The sequence below is a fragment of the Choloepus didactylus genome, chromosome 9, assembly GCF_015220235.1.
Source record: "Choloepus didactylus isolate mChoDid1 chromosome 9, mChoDid1.pri, whole genome shotgun sequence".
NCBI classification, from domain to species: Eukaryota; Metazoa; Chordata; class Mammalia; order Pilosa; family Megalonychidae; genus Choloepus; species Choloepus didactylus.
Genome location: NC_051315.1, coordinates 26,121,854 through 26,145,474, shown reverse-complemented (window position 1 = coordinate 26,145,474; position 23,621 = coordinate 26,121,854). Strand labels below are relative to the sequence as shown.

At 38.9% G+C, this 23,621-nt stretch overlaps 1 protein-coding gene and 1 long non-coding RNA gene across 4 annotated transcripts in view; one reads left to right on the top strand and one right to left on the bottom strand.

Moving 5' to 3' along the window:
- The window catches only part of LOC119543888, a 498,690-nt gene extending 483,079 nt beyond the window's left edge, over window positions 1–15,611 (top strand). For both annotated transcript variants that reach the window (XR_005218693.1, XR_005218695.1), the window contains 2 exons: window positions 14,092–14,199; window positions 15,565–15,611. This is a non-coding gene — a long non-coding RNA (uncharacterized LOC119543888). The remainder of the gene's footprint in view (window positions 1–14,091; window positions 14,200–15,564) is intronic.
- The window catches only part of HNMT (histamine N-methyltransferase), a 243,679-nt gene that overhangs the window by 84,879 nt on the left and 135,179 nt on the right, over window positions 1–23,621 (bottom strand). The gene's annotated exons all lie outside the window — the stretch shown is intronic.

The following is a 23,621-nucleotide window of genomic DNA, read 5'->3' as shown; positions in this document are numbered from 1 at the left end:
TGAATAGAATTGCAGGGGAAACAACATAAATCATCTAAGTTCTGGTTTTAAAGAGCTCTCCGGTGACTGTGTAGAGAATAAACCACAGCAGAGCAAGAGTAGAAGTGAGGAGACCAGTTGTGAGGCAATTTGTGAAGTCCATGAAGGAGACGGCATCTCAGATGAGTGTAATGTTTGAATAAGTGAACATAAGTAATGGGGACATGGGATGTAGTTTGAGAATCAACCCAACAGGGCTTTCTGGTGGATTGGATATGGGAGGAGGTTGGGGTAACAGAAAAATCTGAGGTAATGAAATGAATGGAAGATGAAGATGTGCACAACCTTCATCTGTGTACAGGCCCTGATTTAGCCTTAGTAAGATGACAGTTGGTGACTGAGATATATATTGGGGAAGGAACAGGTATTTCTTTGCAGGGGGGCGAGGAGGGGGTATTGGGTAGGGATAAGGAGTTTTAATTTGAGCATGTTATGTTTTTAATAACTACAACTACGATTGCTATGGAACAACGAAGATGATTCTGGAGCTTGAGGAGAGGTCTAGATGGGGAATACGAATTGGCATGCCATCAGCATGTAGATTTTTTGTAAGATCATGGACATGGAAGAGTTCACTTAGGAAGGTAGGGAGAATAGGACCAAGGACCAAGAATGGCAGCAAGATGTCACTTAGAAAAGGGTAAGGGAAGAGAACCTAGCAAATGAAAGTGAAGAGGAAGCACCTGTGAAACAGGAATAAAACCCAGAATAAAGAGAAGGGCATTTCAAAGCCTGCCAAAAGGTTGAGTAAGATAAGGACATTGAAATGACTGATGGATTCAGTGAGATAAAGGTGTTGGTGACATTGACAAGAATGATCAGTGAAAGAAAAAACCTAATTACAGAGTTTAAAATAAAATGGAAGCTGAGGAAATGGAAAAATAATGAAGAAAATTCATTCAACAAAATTTCTCTAAGGGAAGCAGAAAAAAACTTGATGAAAGCTGGAAGGGGATGTAGAGACAAAGGAGTTTTTTTAAACACCTGGTTTGTATTCTCTTAGGATAAGTTCAATTATGCTGCAGTAAAATATTAACCCCTGAATCCCAGTGGTTTAATGCAACAAGGATTTATTCTCACTCATGCTACATGTTCAAGAAGGATCACTTGGAGTCTCTGTTCCACACAGTTGCTCAGGGTCCCAGGCTGGCTCAGGCACTACAGTCTTATATGCAGCCTCCTCAATGGCTGCTGGAGAAGGGAGAGACTAGAAAAGAGTGAATGGGATTTTCTCTCTCTCAGCCTGGAAGTGATGCACATTTAATTGGGTAGAACTAATCACATGACCTGCCTGACTGCAAAGGGTGAGAAATGTAGGAGAGCAAGTGGAACCTTTAGTGGGTTTACTGCATCTGTCACATAAGCCTACATGAATGACCCAGTAGACAGAGTAAATTTGATGTGAGAGCCAAATCCCTTAGCAGGCTGGAGAAGATGGAAATGAGTGCACTTTTGGAGAGACTGATTTTAGCAGCCCTATAGGATTATGGATGTTTTTCCCACTATATCAGGAAAGAAAATTGGATATATGGATAATGATATATGGAGAATGGGAGATTTGATGATAAAAAGATGAGGCCATTCTCTTGTGAATATTGTATTTTCTCAGAGAAAGAGAAGCCAAGGTCATCCGTTAAGAAGGAAGAAGAGGGAGTGTTTCCTTTAGGTCTTAGGAAAGAGAACAGGTGTAAATAATGGTTTCCAACAGTGAGAAGACAAGTTTACTAGGAAAAGGAGACAAGCTAGCAAGGCAATATGGTGTTATCTGCATGGATCCTGGAGCCAGATGACCTGGATCCAATCTTTGGTAACTTGGCATCTAAGTGTAAATAATATTTACATTATAGGATTATTTGGGGATTAAAAGAGTCTGACACTTTATAGTGTCAGCTGTTATTGTGATGATTAACTTGAAAGTGGGATTTCAAGTTTATGATCCTAAATATGAAATGATGCCAGTTAGTACTGCTGTTTTTTTTTTTCCTTTAGCCTTTTTCAAAGGCTCAGCTGCTAAGAAGCAGATGTGGAGTAGTCAGAGAATTAGAGTTATCCAGGGTTAACTAGATGTGTATGACAGAGTTCATTTTATCCAACTGCTCAGTTGTCAAGTAGTCTTGCTCTTCTACTTTCACATTTTTTTATTCTGTTCTCCTAAGTGTTTTCCTATTTTTATGACCTATGTCAGATTTAGCAGAGTCCAACTTTGCAGGGGTCCTTCAGAATTTTCAGAGGGTTAGTGTTCCATTTCTGACTAAATTAATCCTCTTCTCCAAGAAAAGCACCATTTATGATTCTATCAAAATGGCACACATTTGGAGGTGACTAGTGAACAACGCCTTCAATGAGGAACTATTACTTGGAGCTACAGAATTCAAGTAAATTATATTCAAATTAGACTCTACCCTCTTGAAAGTAAAGAAATTATTTCTGTACCAAATAAAAGCACATTGTTGAGGTGAGACTCACATTATTTCTTCCCATAGGTGACTTCTTTTTTCCCTGTATTTTAGAATTCCTGTTTAAGTGATCTTTGGTGGGAAAGAGTACACTAAGAATCACCATTTCAATTATTCTGCCAGCTCCACTTCATACTGCTTTCTCAGTTGCTAATGATCTGAAGCAAATGTCACCAAGTAAAAAAAAGGAATCATTCCAATGAGACCAAAAGGGCAGGCCAACCCTACCCTCTTTCCGCACATACGAATTGGGAAGGAGGCCAACAATGGAAATGGTTATTGTATATTTCCATGTTTTTCTTTGCCTTCTTAAGTCTTTTCACTTGATTTCTCTTTTCAAAAGTGGTCTTTAGGATGCTTAATGACCCAGGCTTTAGAGAAACTTCTGTGATGTTCAATATCAGATATTACTCATTACCTAATTCATTGGGATTCCCCATCCTAAAACTGTTAGATTTAAAAGGGCAAATAGCCTTTTAGACACAATTGCCTTTTGCAGCTGCTCATGAAATATGGTTGTAAACATATGCAACAAAAATCCACAGACACAGCAAAAGATGAAAAATTAAAAAAAAAAAAACCTAATTCCACAATCAAAGAATAATTGTAATTATTTATATTGTAAATAGAGCCAGATGGGAAGATTCTCTAGAGTTTGTTTCTTCTCCCTCTAGAGACAGAAACCTAAGACCTGGAGAACCAGGGAAATAAGCTACTCTCCTTCTATGGAATCCCTGCTATACAGAGCTCATTTATTTGAGTAGTAGAATTATGGGTGATTCTAATTATTTTCCTAATCTTTAACTTTCTAAATTTTTAATCCAAATATCTTTAAAGAGAGAAGCAATATATAGATTGCCATATCTGTACATATGCCATATATGACAGAAGGGAATCAAATGCAAACTGGTTGTCTTTGGAATTGGGAGTATGGGAGATAAATTTGTCTTTCTACTTTATTAAATTAATGACATATTTTTACTAAATTCATATATTACCATATAATTAGGGAAGGGGCTATATTTTTTAAAAGAAAATGCCTTAGAGGACTTATGAGGAAATTGGCTTAAAATTAGCTTTTAAGTCAGATTTATGACAAAATATTTTCTTTCCTACTTGGTGTATTTTAAAACAAAGAGAAGAAAGGGTATCTTTTTTTATGAAAAAGGTTAATCTATATAATTCATTTTGCTTGGCAAGTGGACACACAATATGGTTGTCTGGATTTTTACCAAAAATGGAGCATATGTTTGGGTAGATGGTCTGCCTTAAATTATAGTCTGGGTGGTTTGCAGAACCCACTATGACGGTTTCAGAAGGTCATCAGAGAGCTAGATTCTCTAGAAGCTAAAACTGAGGATGGCTTTTTAATAATAATTTTAATTTGGAGAGAATTAATGATTTAATCTGTCATTATCTTAAGAGATAGCAATCAACCTCAGAAACAACTAAAATTGAGGTACAAAAGACCTTGTAACTGCCAATTTGGAAGGAGCTGCCTTAATATTATGTCATCATCATCAAGGTATAGTTTACATCGATTAAAAGGCACAGATATTAAGTGTGCAGTTCTATCAATTTCGACAAATGCATTTACCTGTATTATCAATATCCATATCAAGATAGAGAACATTTCCAACACCCCAGAAAGTTCCCTCAGGTTCCTTCCCAGGCAATTAGGTTTCTTTGCAGTTTAGGGATTTTATGAATACAGATGCTATAAATATTCTTATGATTCTTCTGGAAATAAACACTCATTTCTGTTGGACATATGCCAAGGAGTAAGATTTCTAGGACATAGCATATATGTATTGTTGAGGAATGAATAGTGTCCCCCAAAAAAGGCATCTTCAGGTCCCAACCCCTGATCCTGTGGGTGTGAACCCATCTGTAAATAGGACCTTTGAAGTGTTATTAGTTAAGGTGTGCCCAAACTGAATGAGGGTGGGCCTCAATCCAGTATGGCTGAAGTTCTTATAAACAAAGGAAATCGGACACAGAAAGAGAGGCCATGGGAGAAGCAAGAAGCTGGAAGTCAATGGAACCTGGAAGAGAAAGGAGAAGAAGGTGCCATACACATTGCCATGTAACAGAGAAGCCAAGGAACTCCAAAGATTGCTGGCCAGACAGAACATACCATCCCTGGGAGGAAGCAACCTCCTAGCCTCTGAAACCACGAGCCAGAAGAGTCCTGTCATTAAGCTGACCCATTGTATGGTATTTGTTTTAGCATCTAGGAAACTAGAACATGTATGTTGAGATTTAGTAGTTTCTTTCGAGCATTTTTTTCAAAGTGGTTGAATCAATTTACACTCCTCCAGTAGGTAAGAGTCCAAGTTGCTCCATATCCTTGCCAACACTTAATATTTATGGTACAGCTTTTAAAATTTGACCCATACTCGTGAGTATGTAGTAGGAGCTCATTGTGGTTTAAATTTGGTGACTAATAATGTGAACCCGTTTTCACTTGTTTACTGGGCATTCTGATATTCTCTATTGCAAAGAGCATGCATACAGCAGTGTATTTTAAATGTCTATTTTCTTGTCTATTTTAACAGATCTGTGATTCCCTAACATTAAGGAACACTTTTAATAAATCTCTCTATTGCTGATGCTTAGCACAATGTCCTAGCATGTAGAAAATTATAAAACAAATATTGGTTTGAATGAAATAGGATAATTACTGAATAGTTCTTCCTGTGTGCTAGATGCTTTTCATTCATTACCTTAATTAGTCTTCTAACCTCATTTACAGATGAGGAAATTGATGCTTATACATCTTTAGGTACTTTCTATGGCTACAAACCTAGTAAATGACTCGTGTTGTTGTCCTCTGAACCGAGGACTTTCTGATTCCAGAACTATTTTCCTTGTTCCTTCCAATCTTTCACAATGGCTTCAGATTAGAAAGAGGTCTCCTGTTATATTCACTCAGCATCCATTTACTGCACATGATGACAGAGAATGCTGTGCTTTCCGATATCCATGTTTCTTTTCTCTGGGCACAAAGCTCAAATACATTTCTCATGCCCCTTGAAGTTAAGTAGGGCTGTGTGCCAGTTTGAATGTATTATGTCCCCCAAAATGCCATTATTTTTGATGCAATCTTGTGTGGGCATTTGTTAGTGTTGATTAGATTGTAATTCTTTGGGCAGGGTTGCATCTCCATGGAAACAATCATTCAGTGTGGGCCTTGATTAGTTCACTGGATTACTACATAAGCTCAGACAGAAGGAGAGAGCTTGCTACAGCCAAGAGGGACACTTTGAAGAATGCACAGGAGCTGAGAGAGAAGCAGCAGATGAGAGACAGTTTGAAGATGGCTGTTGAACTCTTGCTCTGGAGAAGCTAAGAGAGGACAAACATCCCACAAACAACTGAGAGTGGCATTTTGAAGAAGAGCTGCAGCCCAGAGAGGAACGTCCTAGGAGAAAGCCATTTTGAAACTAGAACTCCAGAGCAGATGCCAGCCATGTGCCTTCCCAGCTAACAGATGTTTTCTGGACATCATTGGCCATCCTCCAGTGAAGGTACCCTATTGTTGATGCATTACCTTGGACATTTTATGGATTTAAGACTGTAACTGTGTAACCAAATAAACCCCCTTTATAAAAACCAATCCATTTCTGGTATTTTGCATCCCGGCAGCATTAACAAACCAGAACAGGCTGTATGACGAAATCATGGCAATGGAATGTGATTTGAAGTTGTGTGTACCACTGCTGGACCTTGCCCATAAAAATCTCTCATGTGCTATCTTCCATTCACTGTTTCTATGGCACACTTGGAGTCCACATATTGAAGATGGTAGCATAATAAGATACTAGAAGCCTTGGTCCCTGTGTGACTGTGGGGAAGAAGGCATCCCCTTTCTCTATACATTACATGGTCTGTCATAAGTGAACATTAAGCTCTCATGGTAACAGACCAGAGAGATTTCCATCTTTATTACAGCAGCATAGCTTACTTTCTCTGTGTACTGGTAATACAAAGATGTACAGCTATTGGTTTCTGGTAACTTCCATTTGATTAAAAAAAAATTCTAACACAATATGATACATGTTATGAAGGCACAGATTATGTTCTATAAATTTGCATTATAAATTTGGGTCCTGGAGGATAAGATGAAAGTAATGGGCATTTCAGGTTGTAGAAACAGCATGGGGAAATATGTAGAAAGCTAAACTACGACATACTCTTGGAGATTTGTAAAGGTTAATGTGGCCTAAGTGCAGCTTACATGAGGAAGATGGTTAAGAGATATGTTTAATAGAATAGATTGGTGACCACGGTTGAAGCATTTTGTATGCCATGAAAAGGAACTAGAGTTTGGTCCTATGAGCAATGTGAAGCCATGTTTTATGAATTGTAGGGGGAAGAAACTGGAAGCAGGGTAGTCCTTTGGGGGTATTGCAATTACCCAGGTAAAAAATAATGAAGACAGAAGCATGTCAATGAGAATAGAGAAGAGATACATGAAATTATTACTACTGTGAAGGCAAAAAGAATGATATTTAAGCTATTCCTTTTGTTGAGGTCACCCAATATTAGTAAAGTATTAGATAAATCAAGTCCAGATGAATCCTTACTATTCTCAGATCTCATTCTAGAGTCCATGCTTCTTTTAAAAAAAAAATCAGCTGTTGACTTTTTCTAACTTCTCAGAACTTATAGGAGCCTTGTTCTATATAAACTGTGACCATTGATAAGATTCTGTCAATGAAAACACCAAGTTATAATTCTGTAACTGTTAATTCTTTACATGCCTTTCTCCTCCTACTTATCAATTTTTTTTCTCTTTTAGATGGAAGAAAATAAGCAATTTAATCCCACAAAGAGTTATTGAGCTCCTATTATGTTCTAGGCATAGCAATAGGTACTAATGATAAAGAGAAGTATAAGACTCAATCTCAGCCTTTAAGGAATTCCTGATCTAGTAGAGGCAAGGAGAAAGCTGGACCAAAGGATGAGATAACAATATTAATGCTACAGTGTAGTGTAAAATAACTACCAAAATGAGGTATTACAAGGGTTCAAAGTGCTAAGAGGTTTCAACACTTTAGGTATGCCGACCACATGCAATGTGGTAGAAATTTCAGTGATGAAGATGATGATGATGTTGGAGGACAAGGTCCTTTTAGCACTCACAGTTATATTAATTACAGTCTTTTGCCACCTTAGGGCTCCCCTCTTCCTCCCAGATTATGCTACTGGCACAGGACCAGGCAGGTTATTAATCTACCCACGTGCATGCTTGATTTCCTGTATTACTGAATCAAACAGATGATTATATAATAATAATAATAGTAATAATACTGATGATAACTGTTAGCCACAGAGTCCATTTCTGCTATTTGTTTTGCTTCTTCAGAGGATTAAAGGAAGTTTTATAAACCTCTCTTGAATTTACAGAATAAAGCAAACACATGGAGGGAAAGTATCACCAAGGATTAAGGAAGCACATTTATTTGTCAGGATCAGGGTGGGAGACACCCAACAGTTTAGCAAATGGAATAAAAGAGCAGTTTCTCCCCCTCTGCCCCTGAAAATGCACTTAGAAACTGAATCACAAGTAGAGGGGAGAAAGGTGAGCCACTGTATGATGAAGGGAAACAGAAAAAAACAGTAAGCAGGGTCTTAGCTCTGTTTTTAGAGGATTAAATAAGGCTGGTGCCAGAACAATACAAAGTGAATTTCCCAAAGGGGAAAATCTGGCAGAAAACCAGAATCATGTGTTCAGAAATGAACATTATTCTTCTAGCGGTAACAACAAAAATTCTAAATTCTTTAGCCTATAAATGAATTTTGAAAAGACTATAATAGATGCATTCATCCATTACTTCATTCTCAAGCATATATTGAATGCCTATTATAGACCAAACCTTGTGCCAGGAGTTCACGGTCATGCAGGAAGACTCACAGGAAACAAAAACAGCCAATAAACATGATGCTGAATGTTGTGAAGATACCCAGGGGGCTGCTAAGGATGTGTAGAGAAAGGAAGTCTTGGACGGCCTGGGGTAGTCTGGAAAAGTTTGCTAGAGGAGAAACTATCTTGAGCTAGGTTTTGCAGGAGGGGTAGAAATTATCTCGGAGGGAAAAAAGTAGGGATAGGCATTTAAAGCAAAGGGAAATAAATGAGAAGCAAAACATGCATTAGTAAAAACTGTTGTAGATAGGATATACTGATAGATGTTAGAATCAGTGTGTAAAAGTTGGAGGAGAATTGAGATTTATCTCAAAGTATCTCCTCTAAGATATGTATTAACTACAAAGGCAAAGACGGTAACTTTAGAGTGGAGAAATCCAGCAAAGGTCAACATCACCTTCCAATGGACAGAGGTCAAGATCACCAGCAATAAGACATGACAACATCATGAAACCCATGATATGATATGATGCCCTGAGAAGTACATAGTACCATTTCTATGGTGTTCTTAGCAAAAACATATAACTTAGTATAGTCCTGAAACTAAAGGCAGTGTGGGATCCTAGATAGGAAATGGAACAGGAAAAAAGAAAGAAAATGGGAAAACTGATGAAATTCAAAAAGGGTTGGTTAATACTATTACCTCAGTGTAAATTTCTTGTTCTTGATAATGTCCTGTGGTTATGTAGAATGTTAGGGGAAGTAAAGTGAGTGATAGATGGGATGCCTATATACTATTTTTTCAACTTTTCTGTAAGCCTACAATTGGCTCAAAATAAAAGGTTAGAAAAAAGCTCTGCAGGTTTAAGGTAACAGCATGTATGCATGGGAAGAAACTTGACAGAACTGTAGTATGGAAGATGAGGTAGGCCTTGACCTTATAAAGGAGTTTAGGTTTAGTCATGTATGGGATACTGTTTTGGTTTGCTAAAGCTGCCTAAATGCAATATACCAGAAGATGGGTTGGCTTTTAATCATGGGGATTTATTAAGGTTACAAATTACAATTCTAAGGCCCTGAAAATGTCCAACTTAAGGCATCAACAACAGAATACCTTCTCTGAAGAAAGACAGCTGGCCTCTGAGGTTCCTCTGTCACATGGGAAGGCACATGGTGACGTCTGCTGGTCCTTCTCTTCTGGGTTCTGGTTTCAGTGGCTCTATCTCTCAGTTCCTGTGGATCCTTCTTGCTTCTCTGGGCATTTCTTTCTCTATTCTGTCTCTCCAAATGTCTCTGCCTTTTAACTTCTCATTAAGGACTCCAGTAAAAAACTAAGACCCACCTTGAATGAGTTGGGTCATATATCAATTGAAACAACCAAATCAAAAGGTCCCACCTACAGTAAGTCTACACCCTTAAGAATGAATTAAAAGAACATGGTCTTTTGTGGAGTATGTAACAGTTTCAAACCAGCACAGATACCAAGCTACTGAAAGAGTTGAAGAGCAGAGCATCATAACGAGATTCATGTTTTATGCCATTCTCTCTAGTGACAGTATTGACAGGAGGGCAGTGACCCTGGAGGTGGGGATCCAGGTAAAGCAGGTGTAGACCCAGTGAAAAATGGTAAAGACTTGTACAGGATAGTTGTGAAGGGGATGCAAAGGAATGAGAGCCTTCCACAACGGTCCTTTAAAACATCCATCGTTATTCCCTTGTTAAAATCTTATCTGAATATCCCTTGGGCCTGTTTTCCACACCTATCACCCATATAGCCATGTAAGTAGCCTAAGTTATTTTCCAGTTTATTCTGATTAGGAAATCACTTATCCTCTGTCTCATATGTGCTCTTCTTCCTTGAATTCCAGCCTGAAGTTTTGTACCATTACTTGGAGTTCTGCTTCTTCCAAAGTAATTGGTTCTTTTTATGAGATGAGAAGGAGAATTTAGAAAATCCAAGAGAAACTATAGACAGAAAGGTTTCCAGCAAAGTCCCTTTATTTTCTACTCCAAATAACACTAATAATCAGATATCACCCACAGTGATCTCAGGTTGCTGAGTTTGTTCTTTGGCTTTTAAATTTTAAATATCTGGGTATACAATGAAGATCCATGCTGTTTTAGGAGGAGGAAACAAAAGAGATGCTCCTGTGGTCAGGCTTAATGGACCATGGTCCGGTCAGTGCGTCTCCCCTCCCGAGGGGACCTATCCTCTGTTATACTCAAAACAATTCACAGACATCATATCCTGCTAAATCATGCTCTTCTTCATTTGAGTGTGACAAGTGGGTTCTCTCGTTTCTGTTGCCCAGCTTTTACTGAATAACAAGTAGTCAAAGTTCTCCTAACATATTGTGAGAGAGAAAGCCAAAAGAACGTGCTGCGCTTCCCTTCCCTTGTTATAAATCCTGCACTGGAGTGTGTGCCGTGCTGTTCCAGGGACAGTATTAACAGTTCCTTACAGTCGTAGATGAAGGAAGCACAATCACGTGGCAAACGGCCATGCAGAACTGTCTGTGGGACACATGACACAGTTCCAAAGGTAAAACGTCACCTGTTTCACAGTTTTGCCGTAAGCCAGTTGGAGTCCATGAGGGGGTCAGGACACTAGCACCATAGAGGTATGTCCCCTCTCCATCACAATGCTACGATCAGAACTGTAGGGCAGAGCCATCCTCAGCCGAGCCACTGCTTGCCACCAATCCTAAGAATGGTTGCAGAGTTTGGTAACTTCATAACAGTTGCCAAGAATTTAATTCATTCAACCTCCATCAAATATGAAGTGCTATAAATTTAAAAATATTACTTACCAAGGCTAATTTATCCATGACTTTTTGGAATATGAGGAACTATCTTGTTATGCTTATTAAATCTTCTCTTTTGTCTAACAGCAGACACTTTTAATAGGCCTCTGAGCATCTGTTTTAAATAATCAAGCTAATATAGAATGTCTATAAATATATATCCTTTGCAGACAGAGAGTGAGCTGCTTTTCTTCTTCCTTGGAGGGCCCTGGCCTTTAGACAGACTGGGGCATATGAAACACTGGAAGAGATGTTTGTGATACAGCCCCTCACACTGAAGTAGGAAGCTACAGCTAAGAGGTGAGGTGATTATCCTAAGTTCGTGGACAAATCAGAGGCAAAGCCTAGACTCCAGCTGAGTTTTCTTCATTCTCTGTCCAGAAATCTTTCCCACACATTGATGGAGATCAAGGTTTAGAAGCAGTGACTGTCTAGCAAGCCCAGACAGAAAAACCCACACAAAGGTGAGAGGAAGAAATTTATAAAACATACAGTAAACTCTGTTGTCTTCTAAGACTATGTGCCTAGAAGTTTACGTATTTGTTCCTGTGGAGAATGGAGAGGCCTACCTGCACTTTGAGCACAGGCCAAGTTACATATATGCCACCTATGGGCATTTACTTCTTCTTTTTTTTTAATTTTCCAAAATGTACAAACACTATATACCTATCCTGCAACAATCCCCTTACCTACTCCCCATCTCCCCCATCCTCTGGCAGCCTTTAATCTACTTTCTGTCTCTAAAAAAAATTGCTATTTCTAAAGATTTCATATATATGAAATCATATAGTATTTGTCCTTACATGTCTTGCTTATTTCTCTCATCATATTCAAGGTTCACCCATGCCATAGCATGTATCAGAACTTCATTCCTTTTTACAGCTGAATTATATTTCATTGTATTAATGTACCACATTTTGTTTATCCATTCATTTTCTGACAGACACTTGGGTTGTTTCCACCCTTTAGTTATTGTGCATAATGCTGCTAAGTATGTTTGAGTCCCTGTTTTCAATGTCTTTGGGTGTATACCCAGAAGTCTGAAAGGGCATTTGTTCTTTTAACAAATATTTATTAAGTACCTACAGCATTCTAGGCATCGTGACAGATGTGTGGGATGGGGATCTCCCTTCCCAGCTTCAGGTTTCTACAATAAGGGACATCAGTAATTCAACACTTGGCATCTCTCCACCTCCCTCTTCCCAGGTTGGGGAGTAGAGGGGACAGTGACTTGCCTGATTGAGTTTGAAAGAGGAACATGGCATAACTCAGACCCTTTTTTCTTTTCCTTTTCTTAGGAATCTGTCTGGTCAACTCTTGGACTTGTGTTAAGATTAACAGTAAAGGTTCTGTTCAAATGGGAGCTAGTCTGTGGTTTTCTTCTGTCAATCTGTTTGATAGGTGGGCTCAGTATTAGAAAACTCTATCTGCCTCCCAACTATGGGAGGATTTCTACAAACTTTATTAATAAAGTTGGCCTTGGTCAGGGAAATAGGTGCTTGGTCCACAAGTAGCAGGTGTGCCACCAAGGTGCAGGGTGGTATCATGGCACGTGACGTGTGCAGTCACACAGCCCCACACTTGGTTTAATAATGTTCTCTGTTGCCATCTTGAAATCCTTAATATTTGAACAATGGAACCCACATTTACATTTCACACTGGGCCTCACAAATTATATATGTGATACTGCTAAGGCCCTTACCCAACAGGGAGGACTGAGAATACAGGCTGTGTGGCTTGACCTTAAATGCTCAAGCGCAGCTCAGCCTGGTGTTGCACGGAAGGATGAGTCAGGATGACATCACTTTAGCCATCAGTGAGTAGAATGCTTGCCATTTCTAAACTTAAGGTGGCTGAGCTCAGAATACAGGTAACTGGTAAGGTTCAAGCTTTCAATGATAGGCTGCACTGGATTTACTGCTCCAAATTCCAGTCCATATTCAGGAATTTGGAGGGAACTTCGATTCCTGTAGCTTAACTGAAAGCCTCAAATATCACCCCTAACACTAAACCCATTCCCACTCCCAACACATACAAGTTGGCCTCAAATTGATTCTGGAATAGTTAATTACTAAGCTCCATCTGTATTTTACTGTATTTTGGAGAGAAAAATAATAAATAATAAAATGCTTGTCCTCACGGAGAACCCAGGTACAAGTTTCAGGAGCAATAAGGGCAGCTTCAGTGCAGGGATGTGTGTCCCACTGAAACTCAGGTAGGGGTGAAATAGAAACTTTCTATAGGAGGCAGCTGTTATAGACCTAATCAATTCCATAGCAAAGGGCTTTGGTAGTGAACACTGAGGCACAGGACTAAGAATATCTGTCAACATGAGAGTGTGGCAATAAGCTTTTAGAGAGAGAGCCTCACTCAATGAAGCACTGGGGTGCCAGAGGCCCCAGGTCAAAGGAGAAATGGAAATTTAGGATGTTTAAATGTACAGAATGGGAAAGAATGACTTAAAAATGACTTGATGGTTGGACTGCCACCATTGCAAATTTCTAAACTCTTCCAGGGGACATAATGTATCAAATGGCACTTTCTAGGAAGGGAAACAGTATGCCTAGAAGAAATTACCTCTCAGATATAATAAATGTACACTGCCCAAATTAACCTTGGTTCAGAGATCTCAATTGAGTTTAAATTTACTGGTAAAGCCCTTTTTATATTGGGCATGGCCTGATTAGCATCCTCTTAATGTGAAAATCGAGATCTTCTCACCTACCTACTTCTTTCAGTTACCACTGAATATTTGGCAAATCGAAATTGTGGGTTTGGGGTGAGTGCTTTCAGGACTGGGAATTGCCTTCAATTCTACATTTGTTGGGTTTGCAGAGTGCTGGAATAAGTTCTTGTGCTTTAAAAAGTCATTTAAAAGTGAGGCAAAAGATAGAGTTCATGTTGAATTAATTCAATTTCTCAGGTCCAAAGGAACTGCCTTTATTCCGATGAGGAACAACTCAGGCTATTGCTTCCACAGGAACCCAGCTCTATCCAAGATCTGAGAATACCTCAGCTAAGAACAAGCACAGTAAGAAAAAGACTTCATTTTCTTTGGGCCTTAAATTTCCAAGGGCAATACTACTATTCCTTTGATTTGGATGTGTTTGAACTTGAATTTTCTAGAGGATCTAATCTATAGACTTTACTTTCTCCTAAGGAATTTGACCTTGGAAGGGGGTTGTTTATATAGAGATATTGGGAATTTTATTATTAGATTATTTTTATGCTGCCTGATGAGTTATATGAGGCAATGTGCTTGAACCTAATTCAGGATTGGGAAAAAATAGGCAGACAAACTTTAATTGGCTTCAGTGGCCTTAGAAATAGTTTAATTAATGACCTATTTCAGTGGAGAAAAATCTACACTGCCCAACAGCAGATCCTCAGTGAAGGAGTGATTGGTACTGGGGAGAATCAGATTGCCCTGGTAGGTTGTTGACCTTCTCCTCCAAGGAGATAACCATAGTGGTGCTGACCATACATTTAAGGTTAAACTAAATGGATTAGAAGAACAAAAGCCTCGGGTATGTTGAACGGTAAGCATCCTTTACCCTGGCCCATGCTTTTCTTCCAAGGGACACGGTATCAATCAGAGTAACCTTTTGGCTTCACTTTTTTCATCTGACTCCTCTCTTAGGCAGATGGAATGAATGAGTAAATTGATGAAATAGGGAAAGGAACCAGAGTGCTCAGTCCCTCCTTGCTCCCTTTTTGAGTCCTCTTGTCTTCAGAGAACAAGTGTTCTTTTCTGCTCTTGGACATGAGCTAAGCTTAGTGGAAGCCTGCACTTGTTGTCTGATGCTGTTTTTAATTGGGGTACAATATAATGAAGCCTACTGTAACTTCACACAAACTACAATCTCTATCAACTCTGCCATTTAAAAAGTTGATATTTTCATCTCTCTGTACTTTAGAAGTCTTTTCAGAGTCTACAACACTTAATATTTATATGATCTTTGGCAAACTACTTCTCTATTTCTCAGTTTCTTCACCTGTAAAGCAGGATAACACCAGTACCTATCTACAGTGCTGTTATAGATTAAATGAGTTAATGGAAAGTACGTAGAATTTGAGAGTAGGGAAGAGAGATCAGATCCCCCATGAAGCCCAACAACTACTACTAGGTCAGCATGTACAATAATGTCATTGTCCTAGCTTCAGTGGTAAAGTCAGACAAATGAAACAGTAATTGTGGTATAGCAGGTGATGTGCTACAGTAAAGGCATGTGCTATGATGTGGGATCTCGGGGATGGGAGCAAATAATGCTTCCAATTTACTACAGCTGTGCTCAAGACTAGGCCAAAGCAAGTTGTGAAGTGCAGCCAATATTTTTCAGCCCCACAGGTAAAGTTTTATTTTGGTGTTCTCCTTCTCCATTTTTGTACCACACAGGGCTCCATGCTTTCTCACCACTCCCTGGCTGCCCTCCTGAAGTTGCCTCTTCCAATATGCAGTTTCAGATTCACTGGCTGGTTGGCAAAACAACTGCCTGAGGCACCCATCCATATGAGCTGGCAAACCATCAGTTGAGGATTTAAAACATCACTGGATATGTAACAAGGTGGAAAAAATTGTTTATCAGAAAGGAAAGGACATTGTGTACCAGATGAGGTTTGTAGTTCCAAGCAACAGAAGCTGGCTCAGGATGATTAAGCAGAAAAGGAATTTGTTAAAAAGATATACAGCAGACCAAAGAATTACTGAAAGCAAGCTGGAGCCTAAGTGTTCAGGGGCAACACGCAAAACCACAGATGCCATTTGCACCACTGCTACTGTGCATCAGAAACACTGCTTCTGCAACCACTACTGCTGTCTGTACTGATGCCCCTTCTACACTAGAAAAGCAACTTTGCCACTTCTGCACCACCAAAGATTCTAAATGCTTGACAATTCTCCTTAATCTTGCAAAATGAATGGATTCTGTGCAGTGCTTGCTTTCTCAGTTGGCTTATTTTCTGTAACAATCTTGCAAAGGTGCATTTAATTGCTGGAACACAGATAACATGGGTGTATTCCTGCTTCAAGAAAGCTGGCAAAGCTGGTGGTATGACATCTTCCTTGGACTGATGTGGGAAGGTCTTAAGCAGCAAGAAAACATGACCAATATCTAGCTCTCTAGAACAGAGCCTCAGAGGAGGGGTGAGACCCTTAACAGATTTGACTGAATAATGATGAATGCCACTAAATACCTTATCAGGTATTGCTTTCTTTAAGGGAGAATTTTTTTGTTTAATACAAGTTTGAAGCCAGAGTTCACAGAAATACAAGCAAAGCTAAGTACTATTGCTAAGGTCTCCCTTTGTACAACATTTCTTGCACAGTGATCTTCCTCTCCTCTAAGTGTTGAACATATATTAAAAATGAATTGTTTTGGGGAAGATTATGAGAAGATGGCAGAGTAGGAAGCTCCAGGGATCAGTCCCTCCACCAAAGCAACTGTTGAACTCAGAATGAACTATTTTGAAACTGAAGAGTCTAGTGGAACACTACATCATCCAGGGAGGAGCAGGACGAAGAGGCTGGAAAACTGTGGTAAATACCAGTAAATTCCACCATACCCCAGCCTCCTGGAAGGCAGCAGTGAGGACTGCAGCTCAAGCTCTTGGTGCAGTCCTCCAAACTCTGGAGGTGCTTTTGATCAGCCCCTTCAGATTGATGGGGGCCAACTCTGAAGGCAGCCATTGTTCCAGCTGCCCTCGGGCGCAGGCAGCAGAGGAACCTAAAAGATAGTAACCATCCTCAAAACTGTTAAAGGGCTGAATTAACTGGGTAAGTGCTGAATCAAGAGAAAACAGCTTCAAAAGCCAAGGAAGAAGCACCTCGTACCCTTGCTGGCCCCTTCCTCCCTCATCCCCAGGACCATGCAGGGTACAGCCAGTTTGCTCCGAGTTGTGAGTCCCTGGCCCTGTTCCAGAGGGAGCATGGTGGTCCCTGTGTGTATACAGGGGTCAGTGCCAATGTATTGGGTAGAAGTCTGAGGGACTGACCTGGGGAACTTGTCTTGGGCTTGCCTTCTCAGAGTTTGTACTGAGAGCAAAAGATTGCAGTCGGAAAAAACAGTTAAGCTGAAGCAGCTTGGGAAAAAGGACTCCCTGAACTTAGTCACATAAGACAGCACCCAGGAAGGGGTAAAAGTCTATTTCAAAGGAAGTAGATGGGGTGTTCACTTGAACTGCTGTAAACTATAAATGGGAGAATTCCTGGACTTGTGCTTCTTAGTGGCCTTGGGAAAAGAAGCAGGCTCCATGGCTCCACATAGGCTCAGATAAGACAGTACAAGGTACTTTTGGCTTTAGTTTGTTTTGATTAGCTCCTGGCATTCAAGAAAATCTCTGTCAATCATGAGCTGAATGCAAACTTAAGGAATAGAAGCTCGGGAACTAAATCCCAGGGTTAACACTTTAAAACATTAATGTACGGTGTGCAACCAAAGATTGACATACAAAGAAACAAGAAATGTCTGATCCAAAGGGACAAGATAAAAATCCAGAAAACATTAATGAGAGGACTTACCAGACAAAGACTTTAGCTCCTTGAGCATACTGAGGTTCATTTTTTAAAGAAAATCAGAGAGAAAGAATTACAATGTATGAGTAAAACAATGACTAAACAATATGGGAATCAATTTGAGATTCTCAATAGAAACCAAACAGAAATACTAGAGTAAAAGAACACAAATGAAAAATTCCCAGGTGGTTTTGGCAGTAGATAGAAGGTGACAGAAGAAAGAATCAGTGATCTCAAAGAAAAGACAACTAAAGTGATCCATGCTGTGGATAAAGAAAAAAAAAAAGAACAAAAACAACTGAAGAGAGCAATCAGAGCCTAAGCAACCTATGGGCATCATCAAGCATACCAATACACATTATGGGAGTCCCAAAAGGAGAAAGAGAGAAAAGGGCAAAAGGAATATTCAAGTAAATGATAGCAGAAAGTCTCCCAATTTAATGAAAGACATGAATATGCACATTCAAGAAGCCCAACAAACCCCAACAGGATAAATTCAGAGAATCATGCCCAGACACATAGCAATCAAACTATCTAGGGCAAGGACAAGTAGAGAATTCTGAAAATTGCAATAGAAAAGCAATGTGTTATATGCAAAGGAGCCCCAATAAGGTTAAGTGCCAATTTCTCATCAGAAACATGGAGGCAAGAAGGCATTGATGCAAAATATTTAAAATGGTGGAAGAAAACAACTGCCAACTAATAACTTTATATCTGGCAAGACTTTCTTCCAAAAATGAAGGCAAGATTAAGACATTCCCAGATTTTAAAAAACAAAAACAGAAGGAGAGGAGGGGCAAGATGGCAGCATAGAGAGTAGTAGAACTTTATTAGTTGCTCCAGGGGACTAACTAACAACCAGGAACAGCAGGCTGAGCTGCAAAACCTTGCTGTGGTAGAAAGTAGCATTCCCAGAGCACGCTAATATAGCTCAACTAGCTCCAACTCGGGTTTTAAGTAACAAATATAGACTGTTGAATACAAGCTACAAACCCCTGACAAGCAGACAGAGGCTTTTAGTGACAACCAACCTTAAAGAGACAGATGACTCCTCTATCTCAGGAGGAGGAGCCCAGAAGAGCAGGTGTTACCTCTGGCCAAAGGGTGAAACTGGGGGGCTGACTGGCTCTGATGGGGGGGGGGCTTTCTGTCCCTTTCTCTCTAAACATGAGGGGCTCAGTGGAGACAGCATCAGCCATTTTCAGTTCACAGGGCTCTGACTGAGACAGGAGTGGAGATAACAGAGTCAGAGAGACAAAGAAGCTATTCAAATGCATATGATAACTCCCTAGGGGGTACATCTTCCCTAAGAGGAAGGAGGTGAGGCCCAGCTCTACTACTGGTCTTCCCTTCAGAACCAGACCCAGATCTGGGGGAAAACAGCCAAAACAGAAACTAAAGGGGCCACACCCCTTTACACCAGTCAGGAGCGACAGGCGCCACATGCTAGGTAGGTCAGGAAAAGCACACGACTAGAGAACTCACAGGAAAGTCTGTCAATCTCTAAGACACACCTGCAGGCAGACTTGAAACTGAATATAACCCCATTCTGAGATGTGGAACCTGTTCTGGTCTGTGAAAATCTGGGATAATGAAGGAAACCAGAAACCTAGACAAAAGAAACCTACAATCTACAATAGGAAAATGAAGATATGGCCCAGTCAAAGGAACAAACTTACACCTCAATCAAGATACAGCTGAGATATCGTTTCACTTTAATGAAACAATCTTTTAAAGATTTTCAAGGAAATATGCTAAACCAAATAAAAAACCAAGTCAATGAGTTCAGGGAACATATGGCAAAAGAGATGATGGTTATAATGAAAACACTGGATGAACACAAGATAGAAAGTGAAAGTTTGCAAAACAACTGGCAGAATCTATGGAAAGGAAAGGCACAACACAAGAGATGAAAAACACAATGGAGACATACAACAGCAGATTTGAAGAGTCAGAAGAAAACATGCAGGAGAGAACAAGACATCTGAAAGCCTATACACCAAAGATCAGATGGGGAAAATAATGGAAAAATATAAGCGACATCTCAGGGAATTGAATGACAACACGAAGCGCATGCATGTACTTGTCATGGGTGTCCCAGAAGGAAAAGAGAAGGGAAAAGGGGCAGAAGCAATAACAGAGGAAATAATCAATGAAAATCTCCCATCTGTTTTGAAAGACACAAAATTACAGATCCAAGTAGCACAGAGTACTCCAAACAGACTAGATCTCAATAGGCCTACGCCAAGACAATAATCAGATTATCAAACAACAAAGACAAAGAGAGAATCCTGAAGGCAGCAAGAGAAAAGCATCCATCATATACAAAGGAAGCTTGATAAGACCATGTGCGGATTTCTCAATAGAAATCATGGAGGCAAGAAGTAAGTGGGGTGATATATTTAAGATACTGAAAGAGAAAAACCACCAACCAAGAATCCTGTATCTGGCAAAACTGTCCTTCAAATATGAGGGAGAGCTTAAAATATTCTCTGACAAACAGACAATGACAGAGTTTGTGAACAAGATACCTGCTCTACAGGAAATACTAAAGGGAGCACTACAGACTGATAGGAAAAGACAGGAGTGAGAGGTCTGGAATACAATTTTGGGTGATGGTAGCGCAGCAATGTAAGTACACTGAACAAAGATGACTGTGAGCATGGTTGAAAGAGGAAGGTTAAGGGCATATGGGATACCAGAAGGAAAGAGGAAAGATAAAGGCTGGGACTGTGTAACTCAGTGAAACCTAGGGTGCTCAATGATTATGATAAAAGGTACAAATATGTTTTTACATGTGGGAGAACAAGTGAATGTCAACCTTGAAAGGTGTTAAAAATAGGGTGGTATTCGGGAAAAAATACAATCAATGCAAACTAGAGGCTAGAATTAACAGAAACACTGTATTATGCTTCCTTTAATGTAACAAAGGCAATATACCAAAGCTAAATGCCCATAAGTGGGGGACACGAGGTGGGGTATGGGACTCTTTGACACGGTGATGTTGCCTGACTCTTCCATTCTACTTTAGTTTTAATTCTATCTTTCCTTTCATTGCTTTTTACCTGTCATGTTTTTTTGTTTCTTTTTCTTTTGTGTCTCTACCTTTTTGACTCTTCCTCCTTCTTTGTGAAAGAAATGGAGATGTCCCTATATAGATACTGGTGGTGGTGGTGTATACATAAATACATGACTATACAGGGAACCATCAATTGTTTAGTTAGGATGGAAAGTACGGTGCATGAACAAAACCATCTTGAAGAAAACTTGAGGGCACTATATTGAGTGAAATACGTCAGACACATAAGGACAAATATTGCAGGGTCTCACTGATAGGAACTAATTATAATATGGAAACATAAACATGAAATATGTTACCAGGATATAGAATGAGGCTAAAGAATGGGGATCAGCTGCTTATTGTGAGCAGAATGTTCCACTAGGGGGAAGTTAAATGTTTGGAAATGGACAGAGGTGATGGTAGCACATTGTGAGAATAACTAACAGGGCTGAATGGTGTGTGAAGGTGGTGGAAAGGGGAAGCTCAGAGTCACATATGTCACCAGAAGGAAAGTTGGAGGTTAAAAGATGGGAATGTATAAAACAGTGAATCTTGTGGTAGACCAATGTCTGTGAGCAACTTTACAAATATCAGAAATTTCTTTCATGAACTAGAACAAATGTATGACACTATAACTAGAAGTTAATAATAGGGGGCATATAAGAAACAATATATACCTATTGCAAACTATATACTACAGTTAGTAGTATTTTAACATTCTTTCATCAACAGTAACAAATGTACTATACCAATACTATTAGTCAATAATGGAGGGGGGATGGTTAGGGGTATGGGAGGATTCGAGTTTTATATCTTTCTTTTCTGGAGTAATGAAAATGCTCTAAAAATTAATTGTGGTGATGGATGCACAGCTGTTTGATGGTACCATGGGCAATTGATTGTGCACTTTGGATAATTGTATGATATGTGAACAATCTGTTTTTTTAATTTAATTTTATTGAGGGAGTTCATAACTACTCAACTTGTCCTACAAGCAATGGAAAAGAGAGTTCTTCAAATTGAAAGGAAAGCACACTAGACAGTGGATCAAAGTGGCATAAAGAAATAAAGATATGGTTACCTTTACTGGATGTCTTTAAGTATAAATGCCAGGAATATTGTATTTTTTAGTATGTAACTCCACATCTAACCTCTTATAGGTGCTAAAAGGAAAATGTATAAAAGTAATGAGAAATCTGTGGTTTTGGGCACACAATGTACAAAGACATAATTTGTAACAAGTACCAAAAAAATTGGTGGGAGGTTCCAAGGGTATAGAACAGTGTATGTACTATTGAAGTTAAGTTGGTATCAAATCAAATATGACTGCTATCCATTTAAGAAGTTAAATATTAACCCCAAGGTAACCACAAAGAAAATATATATTAAAAAAGAAATGAGAAGGGACTCCAAATTGTATAAAACAAAAAATGAAACAAATGTGCAAATAAGTAGTAATGGAAGAATTGAGGGTCAAATAGGGTATAAGACTTACAAAGACAAAGTAACAAAATGGCAGAAGTCCTGTATTATAAGTAGTTACTTTAAATGTAAATAGATTAATCTCTCTAGTCAAAAGGCAGAGACTGGAAGAATGGATAAAAAAGTGTAAGCCAACTATATGCTATTTATAAGAGACTGAACTTTAATTCAAAGACAAAATTAGGTTGCAAGTGAAAGATCAGAAAAATTACACAATACAACTAGTAACCAAAATAGCTGTTAAGACAAAAAAAAAAAAAGTTACAAGGACAAAGATGGCTATTATACACTGATAAAAAGATCAATTCAACAAGAAGACACAACAGTTAAAAAAGTTTATGCATCTAAGTAGAAGAGCCCCAAAATATATGAAACAAATAATGACAGATTTGAAGGGAGGAATACGTAGTTCTACATTAATACTAGGATTTCAATAATGGGTAGAACATCTGGACAGAGGATCAGTAAGGTGAATGATACTGTAAACCAACTAGACCTAACAGAAATGTATATAGGACACTTCACCTAAGAGCAGCAAAATACACATTCTTCTCTAATTAACATATGGTACATCCTGTAGAATGATCCATGTGAGGTCACAAAAAATTCTCAACTAAAATGCAAAAAATATTGACATCATATAGTATATCTTCTCCAACCACAATGAAGCTAGAGATTAATAACAGGAAGAAATGGGAAATTCATAAAAACATAGAAATTTAACGATGTACTTTTAAACAACCAATGGGTCCAAGAAGAAATCACAAGGGAAATTAGGAAATATCTTGACATGAATTATAATGAAAACACAACATACCAAAAGTTATGGAATGCAGCACAGGCAGTGTTGAGAGGGAAATTTATAACTGTAAATGCCTACAAAAAAAAAAAAAAAAAAAGAAGAAAGATTTCAAATCAGAGACCTAACCTCAAATCTGGAGGATCTAGAAAAAGGAGTTCAAACTAACCCAGAGCAAGTAGGAGGAAGGAAATAAAACAGATTATAGTGAAGATAAATGAAACAGAGAATAAAAAAACAATAGAGAAAATCAACAAAACCAAAACTGGTTCTTTGAAAAGAACTATTACATTGAGAAAACTTGAGCTAGATCCACAGAAATATAAAGGACTATAAGAGGATACTATGAGCAATTATCCACCAACAAATTAGATAACTTACATGAAACGGACAAGTTCCTAGAAACACACAAACTACCTACACTGACTCAAGAAGAAATATAAGATCTCAACAGACCAATGACTAGTGAAGAGACTGAAACAGTAATCAAAAATCTCCCAACAAACAAAAGTCAAGCACCAGCTGGCTTCAAAGGGAAATTCTGCAAAACATTCCAAGAAGAATTAACACCACCAAAAAAATGGAAGAGAAAGGGAACAT